We start from the raw sequence: 21,143 nt of genomic DNA on the forward strand, positions 1-21,143 counted from the left end.
CGTACTACAGATGATGTCTTGTGGTCCTGAAAATAATAATGATGTTTTAAAATCATCCACATTCAACACTTTTCCCCAGTTCTTAAGACTGCTTAAAACTTAGGTTAATCTCGGCTATTACAGGACATAAATGAATGAGAAATCACCTATGCTCGGGTCGGCGCTCGAATCTTGGACGAAACAAATTAATATTTGTTAATCAAGTTGGTATTATAAGCAGGAAAGTAATATCATGCAGAATACACCACTTTGAAAAGGTGAAAATCGTCATACTCTTATAAATGAACTCTCTTATTATTCGATATTTAATTTACTTCAGTTGGGGACCCCGGGTGGGGGGGGGGGCGAAGTGTCTGACATGGGGCGTCCCCCTGCCCCTCTGGCGTCGTCACTACTTCCAACCCTCTAATAACTTCGCTGCTGATAGCCTCACCTTCGAAATGGAAGCTTGTGTGTCGGCGAATAATACAAAGAACTTGTGTTCACTGTCCCTCTTTCATTCAAAGTCTGCCGTTTTCCTTTTCAGCTTTTCCTGCAAAACTTCCTGTCAGCAAGCAAACCAAATTACAGAATTTTTATTGCCCCTCCCTTGCATCAACTTTCATTCCTACTTTAGGCCTGGATTTATGGCACGTACCCGCTACTGCAGGTCAACCTCGCCCTATGTGTGGTGTTTGCCCCCTGAAGCAAAGATGTCAATTGTTCAAAGCGAAACCTTTGTCAGTGGGGAACGCCAAAAAATAGTCTCGGAATACACCCTGGTCGTAAACAAGCTCCCGCCACCCTGGCATTGCTGTCAGCTTCCCTCTGAAGTTCGATAAAACTACTTTGTGAAATGTGTTTAATAACGAGTGAAAATGTAGACAGTAGATACTACATGTATTTTGCTCATAAACATGAAGGCTAAATTTACAGAATAAAAAGAACAGCTACAACATTCCTTCATCTGATTTACAGAAAGGCTAATCGGGACTGGACCCACAGTTTAAAGTGGGGTTCAAATCACAATGTGCCTTCACCGGGTATCGAACCCGGGACCCCTTGATTACAAGGCAACGATACTACCACTGTACCATCGGGGAGTCCCCTCATAGAACAAAGTTTCCTTCTACGACGATTATACAGAACTTAGTGCACTTCCTTCATTTGAAATCTATTCTATATCAGCTTCAGTATTTCGTTATTACAATCCAAGGAATAGTAAGAAATAAAAAAAAAACATTGGAAATAATCTTCAAACGGACGTAAAAAAATCGAATCCAACCACCTGCAGAATGCCTGAGGGAAACAACCAGAATTTTCTCAACAAAGGCATATCCGAAATTTCCATAACATTCTAATAATTTCGCAACCCGTGCAAATAATCATGTGGTAAAATCTTGTCGTGGCTCCCTGTAAACACTAAAATCACCAAATTACTTCTTTCCATATTTCCCGTATGTTCTCCTCCTCTTTAGCTCTCAGCTGTTCGGAGTGGGATAATGCAAGATTATTTGTCCCTAATTATCTCCTTCTCTTAGTCTTCCTAATATCTTGAACTCCTTAATAACTTTCCCAACAACTCCTTATCAATTTGTACTGCCATGTTTCCTACAATGCTTTTCCTACTTCCTAATAACAATCATTTCTGTACACCCTTTGATGTAAAAATTAAATAATAAAAATAAACCATATCCGTCGGTCCGTTTATCTTTCCAACCTATAGAGCTGAGACTATTTTTACAAGATAAACCTCGGACGCAGACACTCCACGATCTTTTGGCCCCTCCTTCCATCTTCTCTACCTGCCCTTTTACTTGATGTTATTCAGAATTGTATTAGTATCTGGAGTACTATCATAACATAAAGTTATTTTTTTAAAAAAATGGGGAGTAACGCTGTGTTTCGAAAGAGTATAGGAAATAAGTTTAGGTATTCATTCATGCCTCTCTCTAGAATAGTCTTCTTATTTTAACTTAATACACGCTTATCAACGTTTCTAATTGAAATACTTTATTCCAAGCAAACAAGTATTTGCAACTGATTAAAAATTTTGCTTTTATTTTTTCGAGACATTCGAGAAGAGACGAGACTTTTCAAAAGCCGTCCCGTCCCGTCCCGTCTCGTGTCTCGTCTCGAAAACGAGACGAGAAAGGCATTCCGTCTCGTCCCGTCTCGAATTTCAAAAGGCTTGTCCCGTCTCGTGTCTCGTCTCGTTTTCGAGACGAGACGGTACATGTCCCGTCCCGTGAGCAACACTACATGAAAGCAATGCACTGGGGTCTAAGGAAAGGAAAAGTAAGTTTAAAACTTCTAAAGGATTTCTCTAATCATTTAAGGTGAGGTTTATGGCATTAAACCCGCTTTCGCATTTAGCTGTAGATATTTAGATATTGGTAAATTTTGGATTGGATTCACAAGGTCTTTGAGTGAGATGGTAATGTTTGATTGATTGATTTGGTTTATTTTACTTCGCATTTCTGCCACTTTTGGCTAATCGCGAAGATGATGATGAGTGATGATATGATAAAATTGAAGAAGGGGCACTCACAATAACACCTATGCCCAGGCTGGTATTCGAACCTGGGAGACCTCTGGCGTCGTAGCGCGCTATGCTAACTTCTCCGCCACGAAGGCCAGCAAAATGGGAATGTGTTTTGAATTTTCTTTGTAGTTGCGAAAATCTTTAACTGTGACACGCACATGCTTTTGCTTAATTTAAAGTTTACTTTTCACATGAACGAGAAATGAACATGTCACTCTAAAACACGTGCATGCACTGCCGTACGCAGGATTTTTTTTTTTTTGGAGGGGCTGGAATTGTAAAGGTGGATAGTGCATAGCTGGTTTCTGGGAAGGCGGCATACATAATAAGATAATTTGTATATTAAAAACTTGCCACTCTCAAAAATTGCAGTTGGGGCATTCATTTTAAGACAAGTTTGCATTTGTTCTGGTTTTTCCCGAGTTCTTCATTGCTTTTGTTTGAAAATGTTCATTTTCTCAAAATTTCGGAGTTGGGCTGAAGCCCTTTTACCCCCCCCCCTCTGCGTACGCCAGTGCACGCACGTATCTGCATTTAATACCACTACATACGAAAAGAAAGCTTGGCCGGCTCTTCATATTGTCCACTTTCGAGCGTATGGTTCTCCTTGCTTGCTCTGAGTTCTGAAGAATTCGGTTTTGTATTTATAATGATAGTACTTTCAGTGATTGAAGAGCGTTATTAACAGCTAATTATATAACAAATAAAGGCTTTGTCAAATGTTTTACAAATGTTCTTTCGAGTTGATCGGGAACCATCTGAACCCAATATTTTTAAATTAATTTATCTATTTATTCAACGCCCTCTGGATGTCTGAGAAAATATCGAATATGTGGCTTCTAAAAGGCATTGGATGTGGTATACGTCTACCATAAATTGTTTAAAGATATATTTATATGTAGCTATGGGACTTTAAAATTAAAATGAACTGAACTAGAATGGAACTATTATATAATTGAACCTACGCAGTGTGTCTGATGGTGTGTGTGTGTGTGTGTATATATATATATATATATATATATATATATATATATATATATATATATATATATATATATATATATATATATTGGAGGCTGAATTTTGTACCCCCCCCAAATGTAAAACGTTCCTGCGCCACTGCTGTTTACCAAGTTTTAAACAAGGCTACAAAAACCTATGCTAATCGATTTTATTAACGTCATTGATCTGGACGTTATGACAGAAGATGACAGAACGCAGGAAAGCCCTAGAAAGTGGTAAGCGGCGTTCATCAAATGTATCACACCACCATCCATCGGGAGTGACTGAAGGAGGCCACGGCTAACCTCAGAAGGTCGAGCCACGACATTTTAACCCACGACCTCCCAAATGTGAATCATTGATACATGAACCACTGATTCAGAAGGAACACATGCTGACTACACGTCACCCCATTGCCGGTTGAAGAACTCCACACCTCTAGGAAGGATTGTGGGAGGGAGACTGGCAGTCGGGAGATAGGCCAAGGCCCTTTGGGGGCTGTCGCGCTATGGGTTAAATTAATAATAATAATAATAATAATAATAATCCGTGGCGCAACAGCCCATGAAGGGCCTAAATAAAATAAACCTTGGGCGTCTTTTTTGCGAATGTTTGAGGATTCATCTGGTTTTTAAATAAACCTTTTCTCCTTTATTGTATAATTATAATTTATATTTTAGTTATACAAATTTGAAGTCAGAATATATATAATTAATAAATTTTAGAGTACAAGGAAAAAGTAATAAACTAAAGTAGATCAAGAAATATGAATAATTATAATACTGTGTTAGCCACTCCGCCAGAACGCACACCGAAAATCCATTTACAAAATGCAGGCCAATTTTCATTTACTGTGAATTATTACAGTTTTCGCTTAACACCTCCCCCCGTCCTCGCCCGTCAATGCCCTCAAAAACAAGGAAACATTACTGAGGTAAACAATACATTTTTTCCCGTTTAAATTATTGAATTCTGAATTCTGTCCTCATTGGAAATTATTTTGCCTGTTCGTAAGAATTAACCTGCACCATTTCCACTAACCATGATATCAACGAATATGTTTGATTTTTTTAAAAAAAATTCAATAGCCATTTATAATTTCACAGCAGCTTGGTAAGTAAGTGTCTGGCAATGCTCAAACTTCATGATGTGAATTGCAATTCACGAGCTGGCCCCCGTGGCGGAGTGGTTAGCACATCGCGGTACGACGCCAGGGGTCCTGGGTATGAATTCTGGCCTGGGCATGGATGTTTGTGAGTGTCCATTCATCAATTTCATGATATCATCACTCATCCCCATCTTCGCAAATTAGTCAAAAGTGGCACATAAAGCTAAATACAATAAAGCAAATCAATCAATCAAGCAATTCGCGAAACATAAAATTATTGTTTTAAAAGTTACCTGTAGGAGTTTATAACAATTATAATTTCTTTTCAATATCCATACTCGCTTACATGTGTGCTAAGATAAATATTAGTTTTTACTAGCAGTGTCTTCGTCTTCTATCTTTTTGACTTGTCTACATTATCTGAAGGATTAAGCAATGAGTTTTAATGTCGATGTTAAGTGTTGATACGCACCCACTTATTGTATCATTTTAAGTGTTTGATATGTTTAAAATGTTAATTGTCTATTATGATTTAATTTGTTTTGTTCAATTGGGTAATCTTTTATGGTTATGGACTAACCTTAAAACATTTGATTGTGGTTGCGAGGTGAGAGATATTATTATGAATGTTGCTGGAATAATGGAAGTGATTTTGGAAATGTGAATGTGGTAATTTGTGTAGTGAAGAACAATTATGATCTTCATACAATTTTGTTTCTAATAAGGAGTGTAATTGCGAGTGCAAGTGTAATATATTAACATTAACTGACTTCTAAATATATTTTTGTGTGCGAGAGTTAGTAAGGTTTACGTAAGCATATCCTTATCTGATTTCCCACAACCTGAGGGCTTCATAGTAGGCTGATAAGTCTCAGGCTCGCCGTTGAGGAATAAACGTAAGTTGTTCCATTGAGAATAATCCGGGGAACGTAGCAGGTGTGAACTTTTTGGCGCCGCAACGCGGGACTCGATAAATGTGTTTGAGTAGGGTATGCAGACGCATAATTTAAGAAGTGATCGTCGTAAGTTAAAAATGGATACTTTAAGTTGCTGTTCCGATAAAGGGAAAGCTGTTGATGAAGAGGTCGAGTGCAACGATTGTAAAAGAAGCTTCCACTTACGTTGTGCTGGTTATCCTTTGCCAAAATCGCAGTATAAGGGGGAAGAATTGAAATGTCTAATTTGTAAAGAGAAGGGTAACGAAGGAAATCCTTGTTTGGAACAGTTGTTTCAAACCCTGATGGAGAAAAAGGAAATGGGAAGAAAAGAAGATAAAGAGTAACAGGAAAGGTTATGAAATGAACAAGAAAGAATCAGAGGAGAAGATAAAGAGGAACAGGAAAGGATAAGAAAAGAAGATAAGAAGGAACAGGAAAGGATAAGAAATGAACAAGAAAGAATCAGAAGAGAAGATAAAGAGGAACAGGAAAGGATAAGAAAAGAAGATAAAGAGGAACAGAAAAGGATAAGAAATGAACAAGAAAGAATAAGAAGAGAAGATAAAGAGGAACAGGAAAGGATAAGAAATGAACAAGAAAGAAAAAGAAATGAAGATAAAGAGGAACAGGAAAGAATCAGGAGAGAAGATAAAGAGGATCAGGAAAGGATAAGAAATGAACAAGAAAGAAAAAGAAATGAAGATAAAGAGGAACAGGAAAGAATCAGAAGAGAAGATAAAGAGGAACAGGAAAGGATAAGAAATGAACAAGAAAGAAAAAGAAATGAAGATAAAGAGGAACAGGAAAGAATCAGAAGAGAAGATAAAGAAGAACAGGAAAGGATAAGAAATGAACAAGAAAGAAGATGGAATGAAGAAAGAGGAGAATTGATGAAGCTGCGCAGCCAAGATAAGGATGAATTATTATCTACAATAGAAGAGGGGCGAAAGGAATGTAGAGAAATTAAGGAGACTCTGAGGAAGGAAATTGCGTGTGAGAGGCAGCAAGTAGCTGAATTAATACTAAAGCTGGAAGAAAAACAAAAGGAGGATTATGAAAAGTGGAACTTAGACTTGACACAGGAGAAAACATCTAGAGAAGCTAAAAAAAAGGAAATGGAAAATGAAATTGAGAAATTGAGGGGACGAATAGAGTGTGTTGAAATAATTGCAAGGCCAGAAGCAACACAGGGTTCCTCAGAATTACTTGATAATTTAGAGCTAAATCAGAGAAGGCAAGAAAAGAAACTTGAAGAAATTACGGAGAAAGTCGCATCTGTAGATAGGCAGATCGATCAACTACAGATGTTACTGGCTGGCTGTCGGGTTCTAGAACCTTCTCAAAATGGTGAAGCTGTATTTCAACCGGGAATGAACGGTTCAATAACGAGAGGTGATTCGAAGGGTAAGATGAGGAAAGGGAATCGTTACTCGTCAAGTTCTTGCTCTGCAGTTTCCTCTAGTTCTGAGGAAACTGAAACTAGGAAAATTACAAAGCCCAGGAAGAGACAATAATGGAAAGTCTGAGAGATGGGGACAGGATGAGATATCTCGTGACAATGTCTATAAGAATAGTTCCTACAAATCTTTTCGCATGTCTGATGTTAACGCTCTTTCAAAGTTTACTGGAGATTAATACTGTCTCTGCTGAGAGGTATTTAAAAGAGCTAATAACATACCTGCATCTAATGAATGTCCCTATGATTTTTAGATTGAAGTTATTGCCCTCTCTTATGGTAGGAAAGGCTAAGGCGTAGTTTGTTGCGAATGAGAAGTGTAAGACTTTTGAACATTTTTGTGCTGCCTTTAGAAAACAATATGCCTCTGCTGATGCCAAGCAAAGGGAAATGCAGACTCTGAGAAACAAACTGTATTCGAGGAGCTGTGACCTCTCACTTGAAGAATATTGCTGGGACAAATATGGCTCGTATTGTAATCTTGTTGATAACGTTGACCAAACAGAGGCGTTGAATGTGGTTATTAGTCAACTACCACAGCGAGTGCGTCAGTTGGTACTTACACGTGATCCACAAAACTTCGACCAACTCACTAGTTTCTTGGGGAGATATGAAGCCTCGGAGCAACTGGAGGGCTGGAGAGCAGACAATCCCAGATTCGAGAACAGGAGACCACAACTAGCTAGGGTCCGGCAATTGAAGTATTCGAGAGACCAGTCCCGCTCTCAGGGAATGCCTGAACCTAATGATAGTTCTACTAAAGACCACTTTAATAGGAAACCACAGTACAGAAACGCTGAGAGGAGGGAGAACATTTTGGAATCGAAGAAAGAACCCGTTTTATCAAAGAGGATGGACTGTTGATAGAAGTAATACTGTTACCAAGGAATTTGGAATTCAGACTGATGTTGTTCGAGAATCAACACCCAGTGAGCTTAATGCGAGAGCATACCCATGGGACGTTCCTTCATCCCCATGGGACGTTCCTTCAAGTAGTAAAATGAGTTTAAACCCTCGTCCGTTGTGAATGAAGCTCTCTCATTCGCAACGGTAACCCATGAAGATAGTGGAGTTTATGGGAGCGAGAATAGGTTATTTACAGATGAAATTTTAGAGGTTTTGTTTTTAGAAATTGATGCTGCTCCTAGTGACTGGCACTTTGTTCGATTGACAGCTTTGGAAGAATTTGATTATTCTAATAAGAAACCTGATTTATGGCTGACGTTTTGGGGATTAAAATTAACTGTATTTTAGACACCGGCAGCTAGTGTACCGTTATGAGTTATCGAATGTGGCTAAAATTAAGAGAAAAGCTCCCAGGTTTGAGACTTCAAAAGTGTCCAGGAGTTAAGTTGAGAGACTTTGCCGGAATTGAAAGATCCCGAGTTGTGGGTTGTCGAAGGATTCACTTTCAAATAACTGGAGTTACCTTTGAAGATTTAGTCTATGTCATTAGGAATTTAGAGGCTGAGTTACTTTTCGGATACCCATTTTTAAGAAATTATAAAGCTAATTTAGATGCGGGATCTGATAAATTATATCTTACTGTAAATGGACAAGTTGTTGAAAAGGGGCTCATTCCAAAGAGCACTTGAGAATCTGATTTGACGGATAAAGGACTTAAAGTGGTCAATAGTATAGATTGTGAGAAAAATACAGTGGACGATAATTGCATAGCTTCTGAGGAGACTTTAAGAATGAAGGCCTATGAACCCGAAATATTAAGGCAAGAAGAGAAGGAAAGATTGTTCGAATTACTCTTGAGTTATCGTCATATTTTCTCGGATAGGACTGGACTTGCAAAACATTACGAATGTAAAATTGTGTTAGGATCTGGTGAACCAGTTTATACGCATCCTTATCCGATACCTATGGCGAAGAGGTCGAAGTTGGAAGAAGAATTGACCAAATGGAAAGCCTGGGGAGTGATACGTCCGTGTAACTCACCTTATTTAAATCCTATGTTGGTTGTAGACAAGCCAGATGGGTCGATCAGGCCCTGCATTGATTTTCGGAAGCTAAATAGACCTATCATTTCCCCCAGGAGCACAGTGCCTCTGTTGCAAGAAGCGTTACAAAAATTTAGAGGAAAAAAATATTTCACTTGTTTAGATTTAGCGTCAGGATATTTACAGAATCCCATTCAGACCGAGCATCAAATCTACACTGCTTTCAACTACAATGGTAGCTCGTGGTGTTTTTCCCGTATGCCTTTTGGTTTAGCCAATGCAGTTGCTGTTTTCATGTATGCAATGCATAATTTATTCGGTCCAGATACAGAAGACTTTCTCACTGTATATATTGATGACATCCTAATCTTTGATGATTCTATTCAATCCCATTTTGAACATGTTGATTTTGTTTTGCGGAAGTTGCAAGAGGAAGGCTTTACTGTATAATTGAAGAAATGTTCCTTGGTAAAGGTAGAAATTAAATATTTAGGACATCTTGTTTCTGGACAATATATACGAATAGATCCGCGGAAGAATGAAGCCATTACGAAGTTTCCAAGGCCAAAGAACAAAAAGCATTTACAACAATTTTTGGGTCTCGTAAATTGGAGGCTGAGATTTGTGCGAGATGTTGCTCAAAAGACTGCTAAGTTAGAGGAACTACTGAGTAAAAACAAAAATTGGGAATGGAACAATGAACATGAGGTAAGCTTCCGAAAGTTGAAGAGGGAGCTGATTCAAATTCCTGCTTTGGCCCAACCAGATTTCTCAAAACCTTTCTGCATTATGTGTGATGCTTCTCTCATAGGTCTGGGAGATACTCTTCCAAGGAGTTCTGTCTGAAGCTGCCAAATTAGAAGAAATTGCTATCGTGCAGTACGCCAGTAGAAAATTAAAAACTTCGGAAAAGAATTATACTGTTCTAGAATTAGAGTGTCTTGCTGTTATGTTTGGTATTGAACACTTCAAGGTGTATTTATATGGCACAAAGTTCCTCATTTATACAGGCCATAAGAATCTTGTGTGGCTGGAAAACAGCAGAAATTGGAATGCCAGACTTACTAGGTGGACCTTAAAACTGCAGCAGTTCGATTATCGAATCCTTTACATCCAAGGCAAACAAAATCAACTCGCTGATATTCTAAGCCGTTATCCTCCTAGCGCTCCTGAGGAGAAGCTCCCTAATGAATCCACCCTAGTGTTTAATGTCTGGCATATAATGCCTAATAACTTGAATGAAGTTGAATTTGACAAGTGGAGGGAAAGGCAGAATAATGACTCCTTTTGTCAAAAAGTACGGAAGAATCTAAGGGAAAGTACTAAGGATAAGGAAAAATATCTGGAGTATCAGCATTTATTGTTCCGAAGGAACAAAAACTCCCAGCAATTTCATCAAATTGTAGTCCCAGAATCTCTTATTCAAGAAGTTTTGCATGCGGAGCACGACGGAATTGGACATTTTGGATTCACTAAAACCTATAATAAAATAAAGTCCAGATACTTCTGGGGAAATATGAAAAGAAATGTATCTGAAGATGTAAGGGAATGTTTAGTTTGTTCGAAGAATAAGCCCGACAGATTTGGTATCGTGAAGGAGAAACTAACAACCACTCAAAGGGTTCCGCACGAAGATCTGTCCGTGGACCTAATCGGAAGGTTACCTAGATCCAGTCGATATCTTTATCTGCTCACCATGGTGGATGTCGGCAGTAGGTTCTTGATTGCCTACCCACTGCGGACTGCCAGCACAGGAGAAATTATCAATAAATTGGAGCTGGGATACCTAACACATTTTATGAAACCAAACTACATCGTGACAGATCGAGGAAGTCAGTTCACTTCGGATAGATGGAAGAAGTTTTTAGAAGGCCATTCCATATCGCCATTGTTTACATCTCCTTACCACCCTGCCAGTAACTTGGTAGAGCGATACAATCAAGAAATTGTTAGATTACTTAGAACATTCTGCAGCAAAAGGCACGGAGACTGGCACAAATACGTAAATAAAGTGTTTTGGATGCTGAACTTTTCGGTATCAGAGGAAACAGAATACGGGCCTGTGGAATTATTTTACAACAAACCAGTTCCAGCTAATTTGTTAAAACAACTAGAGTGGCCCCTTAACGAGCAAAATGAATCAATTGCTTGGGAAGCCAAACTGTTTAGAGCCCAGGAGAGTAATACGTAGGAAGAAAAAGGATAAGCATAAGTTCAAAAATAAGGGCAATGCTTATTCCCTGCATTCTGGTGACCTCGTTCTCAAGCGGAATCGTAAACTCAGCTCAGCCAAAAATAATGTTATAGCTAAATTTTTCGAGTATATTGTGGGACCGTTTCTAGTATCTGAAACGAAAAACAACGTTGCAACTCTGATGGATCCCTGGACTAAGGAAGTGGTTGGACGAGAGAACTATGATAACGTAAAGAAGATTAGCTGCTCTCATTCCAGAAGGGAAGAATTGTTGCGAAGGTGGAAGAATGACTGTAATTAAGAACTAAAAAGAAAATTTACTCCATTTTCATTTTGTTACTTTTCTTTTTTATTTGTGGGAGGATGCCATGATACGCATCCACTTATTGTATCATTTTAAGTGTTTGATATGTTTAAAATGTTAATTGTCTATTATGACGTAATTTGTTTTGTTCAATTGGGTAGTCTTTTATGGTTATGGACTAACCTTAAAACATTTGATTGTGTGTTGTGAGGTGAGAGATATTATCACAGGATATTATTATGAATGTTGAAGATTATTATGAAGTTGAGTTTTCATGGTGGTATCGTTTGGATTCTGTGTGAATAGCGTGTTGAATTGTTTGTTTTTCTAGTTTGAGATCTAATTAATTGAAGTTTGATTTGAGAATAATAGTTCTAGAGTTACAAGATTAAATCTCTCTATACATTTTACATTTGATATGTGAAAGAGAAAAGCGAAATAAAAACGCTTGTGATTTCCCAAGATGGCTCAGGATGTGAAGATTAATGAAGAAAATTTAATGCAAGCAATCCAGAGTGATATGAATGTGATTGTACCTGAGCAGTTAGGGGAAATGGAAGTTAGTGATAAGACTTCTTTCAAAAGAGGTCGATCTAATGAAGAATGCACGGAACCTGAAGTGGAGAAAAACCCCAAAAATCCGAAAGTAAGTGCAAGTACAAAAGTTGGTGTTGCTAAATATAAAAATGAGGCATATGATGTGTCTTTATATTATGAGGGACATCAAGGCCCATATGTCGTGTTGGTGGACAGTACATTACCTGGATCACAGAGCCTGAATACGGTAAAATTAGGTTATAATTTGTGTAAGGAGAAGGTTGATGTTGAATTCGTTAAACAAAGTGGTTTGAAGCAGGCAAAATTGTCATTTCGCACAGCATATGATGCAAATAAATTTGCTAAAAATGAATTCATCAAGGAAAAATACCATTTAGAAGCCAGAATTCCTAAAGGTCTATTAGTGAGAGAAGGATTAATATATGGTGTACCTACCGACATCCCAGTAGACGAGATAATCGAAGACATTAGAGCTGAAGTTCCAATAATAGATGTAATAAGGATGAAGAAAACTTTTTTCAATGAGGATGGGGAAGTAAGACAAGAACCTACTAAACTCATTAGTGTAACATTCCAATCTCAACAGTTACCAAAAGAAGTGAAGTTGTGGAGACAAATATTTGAAGTGAAGCCAAAAGTAAGATCTGTGATTTCATGCAAGAAATGTTTCCGTTTCTCACACTCACAAACACAGTGTAAATCCTCTCCCGTGTGTTATAGATGCGGTCAAGCGGAACATGGAATCTGCAATGCCAGTCCTAAATGTATTAATTGCAAGGGAAACCACTTATCTACCGATAAGTCTTGTGTAAGATGGGAGCAAGAGAGAGAAATACAAAGGCTGATTGCTTATAACAACATCTCCTATCAAGATGCAAAGAAACAAGTACTTTTTGGAATTGATCCACGAAATGAACGGCGAACATATGCGACCTCTGCTAAAGACTTTCCTAAATTGCTGGAGATAAGAAAGGAATCAATAAACAAGGAAAGCCCTTGCACATCAGAAAATTATACTACAAACAGATTTAATTCTGTTACAGATTGGGAAAATAGAAGAAATGACACATATCTAAGTAACCTCTGTTGGAAGAAAGTGCCACCAGAATCTGACCGGTCTTATGAAAGTTTTAAAAAACAACACGGGGAAAATTTTAGACTGCATTCTGCTTCACAATTGAGGAAAACAATTAAACCTGTTTTGATAAAGGACAAAAATAAACACAAGGATCCACAAATTGCGTCAACATCATCAGCAGTGGGTAATTCAAGTGAACCTGTGAGCACGACGTGTTCCTCTAAGGAACAGGAGAGAAAATCAGATTCGATTGGACGCAGGACAACAGCAGAGAGTCCTTCTCAGAAAGAATCGCTAGTAAATCTGCTACATCTAATAGCAGAACTAACCAAAACAATTTCAGTGAGTGATGATTTATTATATATTAGGAAAATAATATTAAAATGTAACGAAATTTCTGTACAAATTTTAAAACTAATTCAAGACTTACAAGATTTCGGGGACACCCCCTAATTTAAAACAACAATGTGTTGCCAGCAAAGAAAAATCTTGCCATTAATAATACAATGGAATTTAAGATCCTTTTCTGCGAGGAAACTTCAATTAATTAAATTAATAGATGAGTGTCACCCGTTAATTATTTGTGTTAGTGAGGTATGGGGTTTAAAATCAGAAAATATTCATATTGCTCACTATCATACTATATTAAATGATTATAATGTGGGAAATAAGGGTGTGGGAATTTTTGTTCATGAAAGTGTACCATTTCAACAAATTCAGTTTAATTCAACACATGATTTATTTTCCAAATATAATGTAGAAGTGGTCGGTATAAAAATGCAGTTAAACAACTTACTTTATAATATTATTAGTTTGTATATTCCATCTCATTATACTTCTCAACAAATACAGAGCTCTCATCTAAATTCTCTTTTGTCTGGCTTTCAACATCCCTTTATCATAACAGGAGATTTTAATTGTCATAATACATTGTGGGGTGATCGTAGAATTGATACTTTGGGAAAGACAGTTGAAGATTGGATGGATTATAATAACTTGACAGTTATAAATGATGGATCTCCAACACATGTACCACCAAATGGAAACAATATGTCCTCAATTCATCTAACTTTAATATCTGATAATCAGTGTTTTGAATTTGTATGGGAAATAGACTTTGATTTACGAACTAGTGATCATTTTCCATGTTTCATCACGCTAACATCATCTCAAAAATTTCCAAAATTAATAAAACAAAAAACAATTCGTAAGTGGAGCGTAAAGAGGGCAGATTGGATGAAATATAATTCAGTTTTAGACTTAAAATTTTCAGCTAAAGAATATCAAAACCAATATACTGTACAATATGAAAAATTTGTGGATATAATAACTCAAGTTATGGATTATGCCTGTCCTAAAATAGATTGGTGGAATGAAGAATGTTTTCAAGCAAAAAGGAAGCGAATACAAGCATTGAAACAATTTGTAAGTGCTCCTTCACCTGCAACTTTGATAAATTTAAAACGAGCTACTGCAAAATCTAGAAAAGTATATATAAAGGCTAAGAGATTTTCATGGCAAAAATATTGCGAAGAAATAAACCCTAAAACAAAATTAGACGTTATATGGCGCAAGTTCAGATCACTTAGAAAAGCACATGTAAGTCGGACTTTACCTTTGTCCACTGAATGGAAAACTGATTTTATTAATAAAGTAATTCCTACACCCTTTACGTCAGCCTGCGAACCTCCTAATATATTCTACACGTTCTCATCTACATCAAAATACTCAAAGGGGTTCACATCCTCTGTCAATGTAAATGAAATTCATGAAATTCTTCAAGGGTCTAAAGATTCTGCTCCTGGCATTGATGGAATTACGTATTCTATGGTACGAAATCTTCCACAGAATGCACTAAGCATTTTATGTAAAATTTACAATCAAATATTCCTATCGGGTAAAATTCCTGTTGCATGGACCTCTCAAATTATTATGCCAATTCTAAAACCGGGAAAAAACCCTTCGTTGGGTCAGTCATATCGCCCAATAGCTCTTAGTTCCGTATTGGCAAAAATTTTTGAGAAGCTTTTATTAAAGAGATTAGAGTGGTTTATGGAAGGTCAAAAGGTATTTTCTCCCAGACAAATTGGATTTCGTAAAGGTTATGGAACCCAGGATGCATTAGTAACATTATCTTCTCATATTTATAGCGTTATTAAAAAAAACAATCAGTACTTTCAGCCTTTATTGATATTCAAAGTGCATATGACAACGTAGATATTAATGTTCTATTGAGACAACTACAATTACTAAAAGTGCCTCATTGTATACTCATATTGACATGGAAATTGTTATCTAAAAGACAACTTTATTTTCATTTTGGTTCAGAAATGGTAGGTCCAATATATATTGGACAAGGACTACCACAGGGAAGTCCTCTTAGCCCATTATTATTTAATGTTTATTTATCAGATATTAAAACAATAATAGATTCCCCATTTCAGTTTCTACAATATGCTGATGATGTATGTATATATTTAGACTCAAACAATCACTTGAAAGATTTTTCAATGTTTGAAGATAAATTAATAGAATTTAACCAATGGTTAAAGCAGAAAAAATTATCAATATCTTTAGAAAAGTCCAAAATAGTAGTATTTAAACATAAGGGTCTTCAAAATATTTTCAACATTAATCATAGGAGATTACAAATTCCAATTGTTTCACAAGTAAAATATCTAGGTGTATACTTTGATGCATCATTATCAAATAAATATGATGAAAAATAGATCCGATAAAATATTTCATTTATTTAAAGCTATGGCGAATACCAAATGGGGAGCACATCCTACCAGCATGCTTATGTTTTATAAGAATTATTATCGAGCAGTATTAGATTATGGATTAATGGTCTTGTGTAATCTTCCAGTAACAAAACTTTCTCCACTAGAAGTCCAGCAACGAAAAATTCTAAAAAGATGTTTGGGATTAATGAACAGTACTCCTAATGTAGTGGTATATATGGAGTCAGTAGAATGTTCGGTTTCTGTGAGGATAAAGTTAATTGCAATAAAAATGTTATTTAAAATACAACATTCACCATGGCATCCATTCAATGATGTTTTATTAAATGTTTTAGAGCTGCATGATTCAGGAATAACCAATGATAAATCAGCTACCCTTTGGGTACAACTATTTAGTAAATATCACCATGAATGTAGTCAAGTACTCATAGCAAGAACATTGCCAGTATACTCGTTAGAATTTCCAACACAACCAATTCAAAATATATATATCCCGAAATATAATCATTCAGCTGAGTTTAGAGAATCTTGGGAAGACTTTTATCATATATATACACAGATGGGTCTAAAACTGAAAGTGGAGTAGGAGCAGCTCTTTATGATACTGAAAGAAATATATCAAAAATGTTTAGGTTACCAGTGGAGGCATCCATATTTACAGCAGAAATATATGCGGTATATCAAGCTTTGATTTATATTGGTACAGTTCCTGAACAGAAATTTCTAATACTGGTTGATTCGCGAAGTGTTTTACAAACAATACAATCTAATTATAAAAATTTATTTAAAATATCACCATATGTCATCAATTGTATTCGTGCAACTAATAGCTTAATTAGCAATGGAAAGGTAGTTCATTATGTGTGGGTAAAATCACACATTAATATTTACGGAAATGAACAAGCAGACAGATATGCAAAACAAGCTGCTCAGATGAATGAAACAATCCAGTTACCATTGCATTACACAGATCTTTTGCCGAGGGTTAGGAAGAAAATTTTTGAAGAATGGAACTTATGGTGTAATAATGCATTAAAAAGCGTTGGTGAAAGTTATCGTCCTTATGTTGATTACAGTAGAAAAAAACCTTGGTTTTATAATTGTAAAGGATCAAGAAATGCAATTGTTTTAATAAATAGACTAAGAAGTGGTCACGCGAGAACATATCATCATTTATTTAAAATACACATTTTAAAATCTCCGAATTGTGATTGTGGTGATTTAAGGGGTGATGCTCATCATATTATTTTGGAATGTCTAATTCACTCAGAGAGAAGAAAGACTTTATACAAAACATTGTCAAAAATTAATGTTCCTTTCCCTATTAATATGACTTCAATGTTGTATGCTCCAGATATTAGAATTGGATATGTTATACTTGCTTTTTTGAGAAAAGCTGATATAAAATTATAATATACTTCTGTTACTGACTGACTTAATGTAGTTACATAAAATTGTATTTAAGAGCGTTTATGAACTTTGTGTGTAAAATTTATATTAAAAATGTTTATTATGTACTTATAATGTATGCTGGGCATAAACAGCCATCTGTAAAGCTGTAAGTCCAATAAATCTTTGTTGAGTTGAGTTATGAATGTTGAATTCTACAAATACTGATTTAACACACAGACATTTTGTGTGTTGTCGGTTATTGTGTGATGTGGTGGATTGAAATTGTGTTTAATTTGCGTCATTTAAGCGTGTGTGATCTTCAAGAAGATATATAAGAATATAAGTAAGAAGTAAAGTAAAAGGCCGTTTAAGGTCTACAAACAGAGTCCAAATGGAAGAAGACTCAAACGATTGTCATAATGCTGCATTAATGCATGAAAATGCTAGTGTTCAAGTTAGTTATGTGGATCCCGATGTTCCTCCTTCTCCGGCGCAATATATCGAAATGGATAACATCAATAGTGAGGAGTATCAATGTAATAATTCACAAGAAGGATCAATGTCTCAAAACACAGAAAATTGTATCAAATCTCAGAACAGAAGGATCTCCTATCAGAATTTATATGAACTCGACAGCTCTGGCCCATACATTGTCTTGATAGAGGGTATAGGGGAAAATATTGGAAATCTAGCTGGGGGAAGCCTAGGAAATAAATGTAGGAAGGCAGAAATACCAGTGAAACATATTGATCAATGTGGTCGTAATAGAGTTAGAATTACGTTTAAATCTGCTCTGGAGGCAAACAAATTCGTCAAAAATACAAAATTTCAAGCTGAGCTCTCGATCAAATCTCGTATACCGCAATCTTTACTTCAACGAGAAGGACTAGTTTACGGGATAGAATATGATGTTAGCGAGCAGGATGTACTTGATGGCGTTCAATCGCCTATCCCAGTCATTGACGTCAAACGCATGAAAAAGAAGTTGTGGAAAAATGATGGAACATTTTTGCTACGAGATACAAAACTTATATGTCTGACATTTTTGGGGCGTATAATTCCCCAAAAAATAATCATAAATAGCATGATATATGAAGTTAATCCAAGGCAAAAAGCTGTTCTTCAGTGCAGACAATGTTTCAGATATGCACACACGGCAACTCAGTGCCGTTCCCAACCAAAATGCGCAACCTACAGAGACAATAAGCATGGTTCCTCCTGTAACCTACCAGTAAGATGCTCTAATTGCCAAGGAGCTCATTCAGCTCTTGATAAAAATTGTCCAATGTGGCAAAGAGAACAACAAATACAGGAGCGAATGGCCAACGATAATCTCTCTTACCGTGAGGTTAGAGAAATTATTGAAGGCACATATATACAACCACCATCTATAGAGGAAATTCTGAATCCCATTGTAAACAAAACAGATTTTCCTCCTATTCAGTTTCGTGCCCGACTAAATACTTCACCTAGAGGCTCAAAAATTCCAAATCATAATGCACAACCTACCCTTACATCTAAACCTATCATAATTGCAAATCACAGCCCCAACATTAATAAATGGCAAAATCATTCTGTTGGATCAAATTTAACTCCAGTTGCTTTAACGTTTCATCATCCTATTCCACATACATCAGGGAAGACGATAGAAGTACATAAAAATATCAGAGTGACACCAAAAGAAAAAAGGAAACATCCTAGGAAACCAAGGATACATACTCATTCCAACCCTTCCACAACATCAATTACAGATACTTCTTCTGCTGAATCAGAACCCAAGACCTCTTTAAATATAGCACAAAATGCTTATTCTAATTCTAGCTCCTCAAGGGTACAGCATGCTAATTCAATAGATAAAAACTTAGAACAACCATCTTCTTATCTCCCATCTGAAAATATTCAAGAGGTTTACACCTCATTATTAAAGACAATACCGCTTCTATGGTCTACTCTTGTGCAAATAAAAGAATTACAGCAACAGAAGCTTCTTTTACAACATATTAATACCCTATCTACAAACCTGCTGGCCGTTTTACAGAATCTCACCTCATAATAAATCAATTATATAAAAGTTGACTAATATGACATTATTACTTCAATGGAATGTCAATAGTTTCTCTGCACGTAAACCATATCTACTAAAACTAGTGACGGAAAGACACCCTTTAATACTATGTTTACAAGAAACTAAGGGTCGTCAGCAAGAAATATATAGAATTTCCCATTATCATTGTATAGGACCTCCATACAAAGATACGGAACGGGGAATTGGTAAATATGTCCATGAAAAGGTAGCCTACCAGGAAATACAATTACATAAACATAAAGAACTATTCCAGAATTATAAAGTAGAAGCAAGAGCAATCCAAATTTACATATCAGGATATAAAATTACGATAATCAATGTGTATATTCCTTCCAATTACAATTCTCAAAATATAAAACAAACTGATTTACAAGCTTTAACATTCAACATACCCAGTCCTTATTTAATTGTCGGGGACTTTAATGGGCATCACGATGCTTGGGGTATGCATACAGCAGATAGACTTGGCACTAGTATAGTGGATTGGATGGACGACAACTCTTTCATCGTTTTAAATGATGGATCACCAACACATATACCTCGAAATGGAAGTAATCCAACATCAATTGATCTAACTATAACATCGGACTCATTATTCCGTCAATTTCAGTGGTTCATAGAGGATGAACTCCATGGTAGCGATCATTTTCCCATATATATTCGTGCCCAATTTTTACCAAGCCAACTTTTTTTCCCCGTCCAATTACCAATTCTCCGCTGGAAAACTAACAATGTAAAATGGGAATTATATAAAATATTAATAGATTCCTTTATTTTAAGAAAACATCTTACTTCCTCCCAGCCTATATCTTATTCACTGCTACTTCAATATATTACTAAAGCTTTATATATACTAACCTCGCGTAAAAATACTCATTGTGAAACAATGTTTCCAAAGATACATTGGTGGACGACAGAATGTGAAGAGGCAAAATCAAATAGAAAAATCAGAGAAAAACAATATGCCTCATGTCCCAATCCTGAAAACCTCATATCATGGAAAAAGTCCGTAGCTCAAGCACGAAAAATATACTTACAAACCAAACGACAAGCATGGATTAACTACTGCAATTCGATAGACATGCAGGAATCATCCCGAAATATTTGGCATAAATTCAATTCTTTACGCAAACCACGTTCTCCTCAAAAAAGACCGATAGATGACAGTTGGCAACATCCATTTCTCTCCCAATTAACTCCACCATCTGTTCACCTACATTATGATAATAACGAGAATCTCCCTTCAAAATTTACAAAAGATTTTCCACCTGTAACCCGAGAGGAATTAACAACAATTCTTAAAAATGTGAAAAAAACAGCACCAGGTCTTGATGGTATTCCGTACCAGGCCATAACACATTTACCGAATACCGGAACAGATATTCTTGTTTCACATTACAACAATATATCAAACCGGCATAGTTCCGTTAGAATGGAAAAATCATGTAGTTGTTCCAATTTTAAAAGCAAACAAATCTCCGGACCATGCATCCTTCATACAGACCAATAGTACTAATTTCAGTTTTGGAAAAAATATTTGAGCGCACAATGAAAAATAGACTATCCTGGTTATTAGAACGTGAAAATTTTTTTCATTCCACACAATTTGGATTTCGAACTAATCTTAGTAGTCAAGATGCTATAGCCACTCTAACAGCAGCAATTCAAAATAGTAAAATTACACGTTCCTACTGTTTCAGTTTGTTTATAGATATTGAAAAAGCTTATGATTCTATAAATTTAAATAATCTTTGTCATAAATTAGAGAATCTTCATATACACCCAAAACTTTCAACAATTGTGTGGAATC

The 21,143-nt window shown here is 36.2% G+C and overlaps 1 protein-coding gene across 1 annotated transcript in view; it reads left to right on the forward strand.

Moving 5' to 3' along the window:
• The window catches only part of LOC145998916 (uncharacterized), a 281,190-nt gene that overhangs the window by 58,754 nt on the left and 201,293 nt on the right, over positions 1-21,143 (forward strand). The gene's annotated exons all lie outside the window — the stretch shown is intronic.

The sequence above is a fragment of the Lepisma saccharinum genome, chromosome 1 (genome assembly GCF_977018435.1).
Source record: "Lepisma saccharinum chromosome 1, izLepSacc3.1, whole genome shotgun sequence".
NCBI lineage: Eukaryota > Metazoa > Arthropoda > Insecta > Zygentoma > Lepismatidae > Lepisma > Lepisma saccharinum.